The 13625-nt window shown below is 35.2% G+C and overlaps 1 pseudogene; it reads left to right on the top strand.

Annotated features, from left to right (window-relative positions):
- LOC136388429 (ribosome production factor 1 pseudogene) overlaps window positions 1–11977 on the top strand; it is a 33384-nt pseudogene extending 21407 nt beyond the window's left edge.
- The last annotated feature ends 1648 nt before the right edge of the window (window positions 11978–13625 follow it).

Genomic DNA, 13625 nt, shown 5'->3' with positions numbered 1-13625 from the left:
TTTTTAAAGGGACAAGACTCAAATGGCATGTGGAAGTTCTATAATGTTGGTTTCAAAAGCAGTTCTGTTACTTTATAGTCATACCTCATAAAGGGTGATATCTTTGACTTATTTCATGAGATTTCCAACTCCATTTGTAATTTCATGAGCATATCGGGATCTGTCCAAGATGTCATGTGCTGCTCTGAATTAAACACAAGCTCCAAAGCGTTTGAAGTTTACTCCATCTGCAATTGCTATCAGAGACTCCAAGAGTTGAATCTAGCTAGCCTTTACATTTGATACCAACTGAAAGAGACCAGTAATCTTTGACCGATCTCCTTCTCTAAGCGGCTTACACTCAACAGGATTTAAAGTTCTGAGAGACTGTTTTAAACTTCCTCAACCCTTAGTTTACTTTAGCACACAGTGAAAGAATCAGGCAAAGACAAGGTGGTTAAATATTTTTTTCATACAGAGGTATGTCTCAGTTTCACGTTTCCACAGCAATTATATTAATAACTAAAGTTTCATAAAACCTATACAAAAGCTTGCAATTCTCTAGAATAATAATATCCCTTTACTCATACACTACTATTAAGGCATACTTCATAGTATGTATATTTGCAGGTATTTGCTGCATGGTCTTGGACATACCTGCATACTCATAATTGCAGGTATTTCTGCAATTAAAAATATTCACCGGAGTGACCAATTTTCTTTACTCCACAAGATTCTCTGGTCTCCAAAAGGGGAGCTAAAGGGATGCAGATGTGACAGTTGTTGCTGCATTTTGGTTCTTTGGTTGCAATATGTATAACTGTAAAAGAAGAAATTTTCCGTTGACATTTTCTGGTCTCTTATTTTAATTCCTTTCTCTAGCTTTTGCATCTCCTCCTCTGGCCCTTTTATTGTAAAGTTCCTTTCTCTCTCCTTGTCCTTGATCTGATCTGTCTGTTTCTTTTGCTTCCCATAAGGTAGGAGTTTAGACATCTTGGTATTGTTCACAGTGCCCAGAGCAGTGTCCTCAAAACTCATGGGCGCACAATAATTATTTCTCTAAATGAATTTAAACTATTTCTCAATATGCTGCTAATGACCAATATTAGCTCTTTAGGGTGGTGGTAGGGTAGTTTACAGACTCCACAAACTCTTACTTTAGGAATATTTTCATTTGAACTGAGAATTATTAAAGACAAAATGCCTAACAAGGAGGAATGAATTCTGTCAGCATAACCTCAGGTCTAGTCATGAGCCAGTGAGGAGAAAAAATTAAAGTCTGGATGGAGGAGACCTTTCTTGAAATCTCTTAGTTATTCCTTGAATATGTAGTAAATTGTGTGCATGCTTGCACGCGCACGAGAGAGAGAGAGAGAGAAAGAGAGAGAGAGAGAGAGAGAAAGAGAGAGAGAAAGGTAAATGCATCTTTTAATAACAAAAAAAAGACATTTCCATTTGGGGGTCTTAAAAAGCTTATATACTTCTAGGAACTCTATTTTATTTGCTGGAACAAAACCATTGAATCCAAATTTCAGCTTTCTATATAGTTTAAATAAAAAATGTTGAAATAATCTGATTTTTTGTATGGAAGCTATGGAAGTTGAGGCTTTATGAAGAATGCTGTTATAGCCTTTTAAAAAATGTCTCTTTTGTTTGCGGACAGAATTATAACCACTAAAACATGAATTCCACTGAATTTTCTTTAATATTATTTTACATGAGGAATATAACTGAGTCTATCTTGTATTATAGAAAAGAAATGCAAATGTTTTCTAATGTAGTGATAAAATATGGTTGTTAAATTCCAACGTACAGTATATCTTTTAACCTGAATAAGAAAGATCAGCTCCAGAAAGAATAAGACCTTATTTCAAAATGGTAGTTTAGGATCTTATTTATATAGAAGATTTTCCAAAGTAACTCTATTAAGGGAATGATTTCATTCGGTCTCACTTTCAATAATGAAACTACAAAAAAGTGTCCACAACATGGTATATAATGTGCTTCCATTAGAGCCTTATTTTCTTGTCAGTATTTTTGCTTAAAGCCTAATCTTTTGATGCAACAGAGGCTTCAAATTAAATCAGAGACTTTTGCTTTCATTTTCTTACTTTAACATGACACTTATTTCTAGCTCTAAAGTGATTGCCAAGAAAATGCTTAACTCCTCTACACTGGCTGTTTAAAGTGCCACAGCAGATTTGACTCTTAAATCCCATCCATGGTTAAGTTCACCTTGATGTGCATTTGAAGTAGGTGCTTTGTATTTAAAAATGAAAACTGCAAAACTTTTAGTGTTTCATGGTTTTTGATTCTACGTCAGTTGTTTTCCTTTAATAGTAGAAGAATTAAAGATATTAAAAATTTGCTGTTAGAGCATGTAATTGTGACCTCCCATCTCTCCTTTTTCTGGAAATGAAAGGAATGTTGAAAGTGTTTCTATTTTATAATGTAGGGGGTGGCCAAGCATTTACAACTCTATATACTCCTCTAGTCAAATTCTTCTAAACCTCAGAGCTGGCCAGCAGGTTTCTCCCAGACGATTTTCATTTTCATAACATTCACATCCAATAAACTGCACAAAACATACTGTGAGAGAAAAAAGGGGGACAGGAAATGGCTCTGTTGCATGGTTATTGCATCCTATTGCCTGTGGGTTGCTTGTTATGAGTTTTAACTATGTAAATATGACGTATATGACATCAGAATTTAATCTTAAAGCTTCTATGTGGAAGATAGAGTGTGACTTTATTGTTAGGGCTAAAATCAACTGGGTGTTGACAGGTCTCAAAAGTCACCAAGTAAAAGTTTAAAAAGAAAAGGCTCAGACTGATAAGCTGTTCTTTGATTGACAACTTCAGGCTTGACTGCCACTATTGAAAACAGTTGGGTTAAAGTTTTGTGGGAAAAAAACATGTTATTTTATAAGAAGCTATACTGGGAAATATAGGAAGATTTATAAGCTTATATAGCACAAAACTCAAAGAAAAAACAGGTGTGAGGTTTAGAAAATCTGGAACCTGGGAGAAAGGACATCATCCATGAATGATTTAATTAATATTATAAAAGAAATTTGTGCAAAAGAATGCTGACAAAAGAAGAAGAATAAAATATTGCTGTCTACTAGCTTTGGCTTTCAACAAATCATTTGTCAACAGCTTGTGGTGAAACAATTTGGGGGTGGGGCATAAAATGCACAAGCAAAAGATTACAATGAGAAGTAAATGCAGGAGGAAAATAATATAGTCTTCTTTTCATCTTTCTAGTAGAGTAGGAAGATGAAAATTCTGGCACTGTAAAATCCATTATGGTAACAATAAAATAAATGCATTCTAAAGTAGCCATCGATGGTCGATTGGATTGTTATACATGCATATTTTATCAAATATTATCCATAAGGAAGTATTCAATTCCTGTTGTGCCAATTATCCTACTATGTGCATCATAAACTTTTATGGCTTGTTATGGAATGTCACTTGGCTAACGATTTTTCCCTTCAAATATTGCATCATCATAGTCAGATGGAAAACATATTCTAATGTGGCAAAGTGTTAAGGAAATTTAATACTCTAGGGCTAAATGAAACTGCTATGGTTCATCTCCTGGATAAGAACAACAATTTATGAATGCAATATTCATTTCCTGAGGTGAGCACAAGCAAGAACTTCATCTGAAACCTGAAACCTAGATGTTTGGCCTCTGGTAGTTTCCTCATTTAACTCATTGATGTCATATATTAAGGCCACTGTTAAGATCACATCTGGGGAGTACTCACTTTTTCAACTTTCCTAATTACTTTTGCAGGGAACTCCTGGCATAATTGCATCTGCCAAGACCAGACCACAGAGTCTACAAGATCATCTTTCACTTTAAAAATATTGTTAAAAATGTGAAAATAATCTATTTTTTTATCATTAAAACTGATGAACAGTTTGGCATTTTAATTCAGAGAGGCATTCATTCAGAGCTAAGGTTCTAGAACAGTGCATATGTTATGTGGAGACATCATGAAATTTAAACTTAGCATGTGTATGTCTCTAAGACTAGAAAATCCAGAGATTGTCATCTTTGCAGAAAAAGAAAAAGAACAATTGCCAAGAGCCATATTTTTTTTCTTCCAAAAGCTAAAGGTCTGCACTACATATTTTAATATATTAAACATAATAAATCTAACTTACAGAGAAATCTATTTGATTCTTATCTATGAATAGTAGAGGATACAAGTAGAAGCCAATATTTTTTGAGCTTTTAATCCAATCATCTTTTCACTAAAAAAAAAAGCCACTCTTATTTAAGTACAAAATTCTAAGCCACATGGTTAAATGTACAGATAAATGTGTGAAAAGTTGATTGTTCATCTAAAACTTCTACAGAATCAGGAGCAAATCTTGCTCAATGAAAGAATTTGAAGATATTAGTTACCATGGACATCATAACTGGGGAAAATTGAGAAGGTGGCAGAGAGAAACACTGCAAATTTTCAAGCACAAAATTTCCTTACCTGCCACAAACTCATCCCCTCTATCAGGTAAACCAAAACAAAGATGCTTTGACTCTGTTAATATCCAGCATTTTCAGAGTTCATCTTTGGTGTGAAAGTTGCTACTTACTAAAGAATAAAATGAGTCTTTGGGGGCATGAAAAGAAAGGATAATAATAAGCCATTTTTCAGAAAACTGAAAAAAATAAGGTGCAAGGCAGGCTCTGTTAAATAAAATTAGAATCCAAACCAATTACATGTATTGATGAAATGAGGGCCATATGGAGGAGGCAGCACAGGAAGAGAAAGATGAAAGCAAAAAAGAGAAAAGCAACCCAGCCTGTGATGGACTGAATGTTTGTGTTCCCCCCAAGTTCCTATGTTGAAGCCTTAATCCCAATGCAGTGGTATTTGGAGGTGGAGCCTTTGGGAGGTAATTAGGTCACGAGAGTGGGTGCCTCATGAATGGGATTACTGCCCTTACAAGAAGAGGTTGGAGAGCTAGCTCACTCCTTTTCCATCATGTGAAAATAGAGGGAAACATTATCAGTCTGGCATGCTGATCTTTGGCTTCCAGAATCCAGAACTGTGAAAAATAAGTTTCTGTTGTTTATAAGCCAAGCTAGTCTATGATACTTTGTTATAGCAGCTCATACTGAGACACATACTCCTTTCAGAAGAAGCCATGTCTATGATCTTTGGGTTGAAGTGTATCCCTCACTTATTTTCCCATTTTCTGATGAGATACTAATACTATGTTTAAAATTCCTTGCAATTCCTTGTCTTTTTCAATTCACATTAAAAATGCTTAGAATTTACTCACTTAGCAGACCTACAAAGAAGAGAACATCTTTATAAGACAATCATCCCATAATGTTTTGTCTTCACTGGAATTTGTTTTCAGGAGAATGAATCCCTTATTATCTTTACTGACAATGCTGACAGCCTCCTCATCTTTGCATACTACAAGTGAGTCTAATTTCTGGGCCAAGAATGTATGTTCTAGGAAGGTGTTCGGCATATATATAACTGCTTTCTTATTTGCTAGACTCTGACTCAGTCAAGAGGTGCAGGGAAGGCAGGGAGGAGGTGTATAAAATGACTTGGGTTCTTACTAATGACTCACATGCTGCACCAAGCACTTTATATACTTGCATTATCTCACTCCATGCACATCACAACCCTGCACTTCAGGTATGTGATAAGTAGCAGGTGCAGCTCTCAAGAGATTATAAGACTTCAAATTTGCTCTCCTTCCACTACTCCATTCAGCTATAAGTTCTCATGAAAATTTTCTTCTCAAATATTCTGAAGAATCTTTCTTTTATATATTGAATGTTCAACTAATGAAGCTATAAAAGTCAAAAGAAAGCCCCATTTTCTAACAGGTAGTTAAGTGGACACTTTTCCTGTTGGAATGTTACATACAGAGTGACCTACACAGCAACTTCTGGTCAAGATGGTGGAATAGGTAGAAGCTGCCCTCCTCCCATGAGCACATCAAAATTACAACTACATTTTAGAACAATCAACCTAGATAACTATCTGAAGACTAGCTGAACAGAAGTCCTATAACTCAGGATAGAAAGAAGAAGTTGTGTTGAGACTAATAGGAGGGGAAGAGATGTAAAACAAGCTGAACCTGTACCCACATGTGGCCATTGAGAATCTGGAAAGATATCTCAGCTACAGAGGTTCCTCCTACGGAACAAGGGTTTCTTATCCCCTTAACAGGCTCCCCAGCCCAGAACACCAGTGCCGGGAGGGGGAGCCCATAAAATATCTGGCTTTAAAAATCAGCAGGAATTCTATCTGTCCCAGTGAGATGGAAGGCTACTAGAAACCCAGACATTCCTTGCAAGGGCTAGTGCACAAACTCTCGCTTGCAGGTACTCACCTTTGTGTCCAGTGGAGGGATGGTGATGTGGAGGGACCAGAGACATACAGGTAAAGACTGAGTTGTGTGGCTTTGGGATGAGGGCTAGAGAGATGGCTGTCATGGTCCCTGTGTTGAGCCATCCTTCTTGTGTGGCTCATGGTGCTGCCTTTACTGTGTTGAGCCTTTTCCTACACATTCAAATCTTAATTGGTAGGAGCCAAATGAACTTCACTAATACCACTCTGATGACTCCCTGAAACCCTGCGCCACTGCAAAGGTCTTCAGGCCCCAGGCAGGTGGCAGTTGGCATCGGTGAACCCTGATACTTTTATTGAGTATCCTCAGGCCCAGGACTGGTGCTGAGTCTGAATCTGTATTGACTTGATAAATACCACTTACCTTACCTTGGTGACTCCTTGAGTCTTTGCCTCATGCCACTTTTGTACTGCCAGTGATTCTTTCAGTGGCTGAGCCTTATGGGCAATCATCAGGCAGTGATAGGTCTCAAGGTGGCTTGGGCCTTTTGCTGACCTTCCCAAGGCCTGGTACTGGTAGTAGCCAACCTCAGTTCACAGCGTGGTCCCACCTATTTGCATCAATACTCAGCATAGGCAACTATTAGCAGTGGATTTCTTTGTAGTTCCTAACAGGTAGCCCCAGACTGATCACAGGCAGCATCTAATATTGACCTGAATCACAGTCCCTCCCAAGAGGTGTCAGAACCAATACACTTGGTAACTGGTTTTAGATCACAACAGTGCAACACCTGATTAGCCACAAGCAGCGCACCCAAAGGTAGGTCTCAGAAAGCACTAGACCCTGCTGGGTAAATTCTTCTCCCTTAGGACAACTCCTGCACAGAAGTTTTGATGCTGTGGTCACAGCCAATCCTCACAGCCAGCCAGCCTGAGGGTCAACCCCACCCAATGATGTGTGAACAGCCATAAAATCTCAACTGCAATAGAACTGCACACATAACTCATGTAAGGGGCACTCCTGGAGCACCCAGTTCAAGTGATCAGAGAGAGTATGCCACAAGGCCATACCAGACACCTACTACATAATGCCACCCTGCCAAGACTGGTATGCATAGCAGGTTTACAAATACATAAAAACAATACAGAAAGGCAACCAAAATGGGAAGGCAAAGAAACATGTCCAAAATGAAAGAACAGGAGAAATCTCCAGAAAAATAACTAAAAGAAATGGAGTTAAGCAATCTATAAAATACATAGCTGAAAACACTATGTCTAAGAGGCTTAAGGAACTTAAAGAAAAAATATATGAACTTTGTGACAATTTCAATAAAGAGATAGTAAGCATAAAAAAGGACATTGAAACATAAAAACAGTCAGGAATGTAGAATACAATAACTGAAATGAAGACTACACCAAGAGGAATAAAAAATAATTAGATGAAACAAAAGATTGAATTGGCTATTTTGAAGACAAAGTAGCAAAAAACAACAACAAAAAACAAACCAGAACAGCAAAAAGAATGAGGATAGTTTAAGGGGCTTTTGGGACAACATAAAGCATGCCAATATTAGGGATATCAGAAAAAAATAAAGAGGGAAAAAATTCAGAACTTATTTGAATAAATAATGACTGAAAGTATTCCTAATCTGGTGAATAAAAACAAAAACAAGTCCAAGAAGCACAGTAATTTCCAAACAAGATGAACCCAGAGAAGCCCACACCAAGACACAGCATAATTAAAGTGAGGAAGGTTAAGACAAAGAGAATCATAAAGGTAGTAATAGATAGACAGTTCATTACCTACAAGGGAGCTCCCATAAGGCTGTCAATTGATTTCTCAACAGAAACTTTGCAGGCCAGAAAAGATTAACACAAAATATTCAAGGCCTTTCAACCAAGATTATTCTACATGGCAGGGAAATCATTTCAAATTGAAGAAGAGAAAAATAGTTTTCCAGACAAGAAAAAGCTAAAGGAGTTACACCAGTGTCACAAGAAAAGTTAAAGGGTCTTCTTTAAGAAGGAATATAAATATGAATAATAAAATAGCAATACATAAATAACACTGGGTAACAAAATTTTTGTTGCATCCACAAAAACACTTGTTCTTACCTAATTCGAGTGTGCTGATCTCAAATCTGACATTGGATTTTCTCTGTAAGCTACAGTTTTTTTGCAATTAAAGATTTTATGTTTTTATCTTATTGTAATGAAGTAGAATGTCTTCTTGGGCATCTTTGTGAAAATATAATAATTTATATAATACAGTAAATACACTAATGCACTAAAAGATATGATTGCATCAGAATTTGTCTACAATTTCAAAATGGAACATATTAAAACACTTACTTTAATCATAAAATTTGTGCAAAACTTATTTAAATTCTATTCAGGCAAAAATTTGCATTTGTAGCTCTTGCATTTGTGTACTTGTTGAGGACAATCTTGTTTGATGCTCCAGCAGTAGTCTGCTCATCACTAACAGCTCCAAGATTTTCGGGAAACTTATCAAGGTGACTGTTAAGGAAATGAATTTTAACACTCATGTTACATGCAATTTCACGGAAAGCCAACATCATTCTTTGAACCAGAAGTTCATAGTTTTCTGCTTTTTTGTTGCCAAGGAAGTTTTTTGTAACTGCCACAAAAGACTGCCATACTGCTTTCTCCTCCTTATTCATCTTCCTAGCAAATTCTTCTTCACGTATGAGGGTTCAAATTTGAGGTCTATCGAATACACTTAATTTTATCTTCTCAAAAGACAAGGCAGGAAAAGCAGAAATAATATGTTGAAAGCATTCACTTTCTCTATTTAAAGCCTGAACAAACTGCTTCATTAAGCCAAGTTTGATGTGAAGTGGGGGAAAAATGATCCTGTCTCGATTAACTACAGGTTCATTCACAATATTTTGCATCCCTACTTCCAGAGCTTCACGTTTAGGCCACTCCTTCTGTGTCCAGTGTTTCTCCTGAGCTTGGCTGTCCCACAAACACAAAAAGCAAGGATACTTTGTGAAACCTCTCTGTTGTCCTAGCAGGAAATTTACCATTTTAAGATCCACACAAATGATCCAGTTATGCTCTTCATACTTCAGAAAGTTGAGGACAATTTTTATTTCATTCTTAGTAAGTCATTCAATTTGGGTTGGCTAAACTGCTAAGGGGTTAATGACTGCTTGGCATCAGAAGAGGACCCTTCAGATTCCTCATGCATCTTATCAAAATACACTTGATCACCATGTTCACTTTCTTCATCCTTAGAAGAAATAAAACCATTGAAAACTGGGACTGGGAGTGTCTCAGAGTGTGGGATAGGTCGTATTGCTGAAGAAATATTAGGATATGTGATCATGTGCTGTTTTTTCTTGCCAATGCCTTTTGTATCAGACAGAAATAACAGTCACTGCTGTGGTCCTTAAGTTCATGGAAACCATGGGAATACCAAAAGGCATTCCTTTGCATTTTCTTTTTGTCCAGTCATGAAGCATTTCCTCACAATTATGACACACAATATGAGGAGCTTGATTCTTGTCTTGATCACCAAGGGGAACTTGAAAATAGGTAATATATGCATGTGTCACAAATGATGAAATATTGTGCCTTTGATGTTGAAGTATAAACAGAAAGTGTCAGGACTATTCTTATATTTATGCCTACTCGAAGAAGCCATGATTCAATCTTAAAACAAAATAAGAGGGTATTTTTGTCAGATAATAATTTTTTACATTTAAAAACAACTACAATGATGTAAAAGTGATTTGTAAAACATTGATTGCCTTGTTGTTATGTTCAATCCAAGAGTTGTTTTCCTTTAACTCCAATTTAAAAACCAATGCATGCCATTAACTGTAACAGAAAGAAATTAAAATTGCATAAAAACTGGAGCATGCACCAAAAATGGATTTCAGATTTGGAATCAGCATTGCAGAAATATATAGAAATAGTTCTAAAACCTCATGCAACAGAAAATAAAAAACATTGTCCCCCAGTGAATTATAAATAATCAATTTAAATATAAATGGTTTAAATGCCCCAATCAAAAGACATAAGGTAGTTGAGTGAATAAGAAAACAAGACCTACATATATGCTGTCTACAAGAAACCTTCTCAGAATAAAAGGTATACATAGACTAAAAGTAAAAGAATGGAATATGATATTTCTCACAAATGAAAACAAAAAAAAAGCTGAGGTAGCATTACTTGTATCTGATATCTAGACTTTCAAGCAAGGCTATAGTAAGAGACAAAGAAGTACACTACATAATGATAAAGGAAACAAGTTAACAAGAAAATATAACACTTGTAAACATTTTCATACCCAACAGAGAAGCACCTAAATATGTAAAGCAAATCTTGATGGATATAAAGGAAGAGATAAACATTAATAGTCATAAAAGGGGATTTTAGCACCCCATTGACATCCATAGATAGATGTTCCAGACAGAAAATTAACAAGAAAATGGTGGGTTTAAATGACACACTAGATCACATAATTTTAATTGATATATCAGAACATTTTACCCCAAGCAGCAAAATATACATTCTTTTCAAGTTCACATGAAACATTTTCTAAGATAGAACATGTTAGTTAGGACATAAACCAAGCATTAATACATTTAAGAAGATTGGGTAGCAAACACCATAGAGAAGACTGGAGCAACAAAAAGAAAGATTGAAATGCAAAGTTGCTACCAAAGACTTCAAGAGGCTTCAGTCATTGAGGATCAGATAATGGCAAGTGGGGTCCAGCCCCCCAAAATGTCTGCCTTACCTCCAGACTTTAGCATTTTAAAGATTAAAAATAAACAGCAGTGGCACTTGATGTTCACATGGTGGAAATAGCAGCAGAAGGAAAAGTTGGAAGCTAAGAAAAAACTTAAAAAAGAGAGAGAGGCTCTTGGTGATAAGGTTCCACCAAAGCCTATATCCAAGACCATTGATACCAGTGAGAGTCTTATAAAACTACACTAGGCCTTAATGATAAAGAGGTTGTTTATGATAAAGTTACAGATGAATTTGCTTCTTATTTCAAAAGACAAATTCTCCCAAGATTCTCATTGCAACATTAGATAAACCTCATGGGAGAGCAGTATGACTCTGTGAACAGCTCTCCACAGTTATACCAAACTTGCATGTTTATTACAGAAGAGGACTGGCTATGAAAAAAAATTATTCCACAGTATATCTCAAGAGATTTCATAGATCTGATAGTTATTAATGAAGACTGTAAAACACCAAATGGAATAAGTAAATCATTTGCTAAATGGGCCATTTTAAAATGAGCAGTGTTTGTCTGCATAAAGAAATTGAGAGAAGAGGCAAAGACCTCACAGAACACATACCTGAAATAATTTTGAATAATTTTACAACATGGCTGGATCACTCTATTGGAGGGATGTTTGCATTTCTTTTACCTCAGAATCTTCAGTTTATTGGAAGGTAGGTTGCCATATTCTATAATCAATGGGATAATATCTTCTTTAGATTTCACAGATACATATTCAAAAGTGAAAAAAGTGGGAATTCAGGAACTTAGACCAATTTTTACCTTAAAACTAAGATCTCTTCAAAAAGAAACCTTTGGTTCTAAATAGGGGAGAATATGAATGGGTCTGTAAACTCCAAGAAATGGATAAGAATAGAAGAAAATTCCATTTATAAAGTCGTGTAAAATATCATTGGATTTTTCTGAGTAGACCTATCTAGAATTTGGGACAGAAGACTCTTTCAAATGGCATTTACTGATTTCATACACCTTCTTTCATGTCTGGACAAATTACCAAGTGCCATGAATAACCACTCATTGTTTCTGTAAAAAAATACAACTGAAAGTCATTTAAGTAAGAGTTAAAAATTTTTAAGAAGATTGAAATCTTATCAAGCATCTTCTCTAATCATAATGGTATGAAACGAGAATCAATTAAAAAGAAAAAAAAAACAAAAAAACACACATAGACATGGAGGCAAAATAATATGTTACTAAACATAGAATGGGTTAACATGAGATCATAGAAGAAGTTGAAAGATAGCTTGAAACAAATGAAAATAAGGACACAAAAATCCAAAATCTAAGACAGCAAAAACCATCTTAAAAGAAAAATTTATAGCATTACAGGCCTATCTCAAGAAATTTTTTAAAAATTAGATAAATCTTACACCTAAAGACTTTAAAAAAGGAACAGTGAAGTTCAAAGTAAGTAGAAAGAGAAGAATAATAAAGTTCAGAGCAGAAATAAACAAACTAGCACCTAAGAAAACAATATAACAAATTAATAAAACCAAGAGCTGGTTCTTTGCAAAGATAAACAAGATTGATAAACTTTTAACCAGACTCATCAAGAAGAGAAAGAACCCAAATGAATAAAATCAGAAATGAAAAAGAAGTGACAACTGACACCATATAAACACACAGGATTATCAAAAAATACTATAAACAATTATATGCTAACAAATTGGGCAACCTGGAAGAAATGGATAAATTCCTAGAAACATACAATCTTCTAAGATTGAATCAAGAAGAAACACAAAATCTTAACAGACCAATTACTGCTAACATAATTGAATCAGAAATCAATAAAATCCTGACAACGAAAGTCCTGGACTGGATGGCTTCACAGGTGAGTTTTACCAAACACTAAAAGAAGAATTAACATCTATCCTTCTCAAACTATTCTAAATAACTCAAGAGGAGGAAAGGCTACCAAGCTCATTTTACAAGACCAGCATTATTTTGATTCCAAAACCAGACAAAGACATTGCAAAATAAATAAATAAATAAATAAATAAATAAATAATAATAATAAAAGAAATAAAAGAAAATTATAGGCCAAATTCTTGATTAACACAGATGCAAAAATTCTAAACAAAATGTTAGCAAAACAAATTCAGCAATATATTAAAAAGATTATACACCATGATTAAGTGGGATTTATTCCTGAGATTCAATGTTGATTCATTGAAATAAGTCTGCAAATTAATTAATGTAACATACCACATAAACAAAGTGAAGAATAAAAATTATATGATCATATCAATAGATGCAGAAAAGCATTTGACAAAATCCAGTGACCATTTGTTAAAAATTCTCAGCAAAATGGGAATAGAAAGAGTATACCTACATAATAAAGACCATATACAATAAACCCACAGCTAATATACTCAACAAGGAAAAGCTAAAAGTATTTTTCTTAAGATCAGGTACAAGTCAGAGTTGTCCACTTTCACCACTTTTATTCAACATAGTATTGGATAAAAGTCACAGCAATCAGATGAGAAGAAAAAATAAAAGACATCAAGATTGGAAAAAAAG

The sequence above is a fragment of the Saccopteryx leptura genome, chromosome 1 (assembly GCF_036850995.1).
Source record: "Saccopteryx leptura isolate mSacLep1 chromosome 1, mSacLep1_pri_phased_curated, whole genome shotgun sequence".
NCBI classification, from domain to species: Eukaryota; Metazoa; Chordata; class Mammalia; order Chiroptera; family Emballonuridae; genus Saccopteryx; species Saccopteryx leptura.
This window is presented reverse-complemented; position numbering and strand designations above follow the sequence as displayed.